This window comes from Euphorbia lathyris, chromosome 1 (genome assembly GCF_963576675.1).
Source record: "Euphorbia lathyris chromosome 1, ddEupLath1.1, whole genome shotgun sequence".
NCBI lineage: Eukaryota > Viridiplantae > Streptophyta > Magnoliopsida > Malpighiales > Euphorbiaceae > Euphorbia > Euphorbia lathyris.
The window spans coordinates 129,770,784-129,772,241 of NC_088910.1; positions in this window are offsets into that span (position 1 = coordinate 129,770,784).

Below are 1,458 nucleotides of genomic sequence, written 5' to 3' on the forward strand. Positions count from 1 at the left end.
GGCCCTGAGTTTACTATGAGGGATTTTTATGCAAATGAAGGGATGGTGCACCAAACTTCGTGCCCCGAAACCCCGCAACAAAACGGACGCGTAGAACGGGAACACCTAGATATCATGAATACCACAATGGCACTCATGATTCAGAGTTCACTACCACAAATCTACTGGGCAGAAGCAGTCAGCCATGCCGTGTATTTGATCAATAGATTGTCATCGTCGCCCATACAACAAACTACACCTTACGAGCGTTTATATGGACAGCCAAGCAACATAGACAACCTCAAAATGTTCGGGTGTTTGGCATACGCCTCAACCCTTGACAGACACAAGACCAAGTTCACAGAGATAGCACACAAATGCATCTTTTTGGGACACGACACAGATATCAAGGGCTTCAAAATTTTAAATCTAACGAATAATGAGATTTTTTTTCCAGGCATGTGCAGTTCTTTGAAGATCATTTTCCATTTTCAAACAAGCATGACGCTATGGACACATCATCTTGCACTGACCAGGAACTCAACATTTCACACAACACAACAATAGAGGAAGATGAGGACATCGAATATATTCCTACAGATCATACACAAGCAGCATAGGCAGAAGAAGAGCATATCACAGAAGCAAGCATGACAACAGACACTTTACCAAATCCAGCAATCACAAGGCCTACAAGAGAAAGGCGCATGCCCACATACCTCAAGGATTACCATACAACCTTGCTTAGCGGTCAACCATTGCCTCATCCCACAAGCTCCACCCACTCATTGAGCCAACACTTGTCTTACGACAAGCTATCACCAAAGAAAAGAATTTTTGCCCTCAACCTTGCTTGCCACACTGAACCTGCAACATACAGACAGGCTGTCTTAGACCCCAATTGGAAGAAAGCAATGCATGAAGAATTGACAGGTGATAGGGGCATTTTGTCCCTATCTTTTAGCGTGAATTACGATCTAATTGTGGGCTAAATAAGTGCGTTTATTTACAAAAATAATTTGTTTTTAATAAAACAACAAAATAAAAATAACTTTATGCTTTTGATCAATTTCCTTTGTTTTCGGTTAATTTCGGAAAAATAAGCGTCAAACGAACTCGGTTGTCGAGAATTGTATTTCGCAGGTACAAGCAAAGGAGTAAAAACCACCGACACACGCAGGGCGTCTCTACTAAAAGGCGGGGCATACAGGAGCAATTTGTCAATCTAAGTTTCAGAAGCTGAGGTACGCGGGGCGTGTTCCAAGCCACGCGAGGCGCCAAAGTCATGATTCAAGGAATTAAACTTCAAAGGCTCAACCACGAGGGGCGTACTCCAACCTACGCGGAGCGTGGCTATGATAAATAGTCTGAATCTGATCCACATACAAACAATTATCAACGGAATGGGTACATACGTGGGCCGTCTGCCTGGCCACACAGGGCGTGGTTCAAATAACAAGACGGAATCTGATCCACATG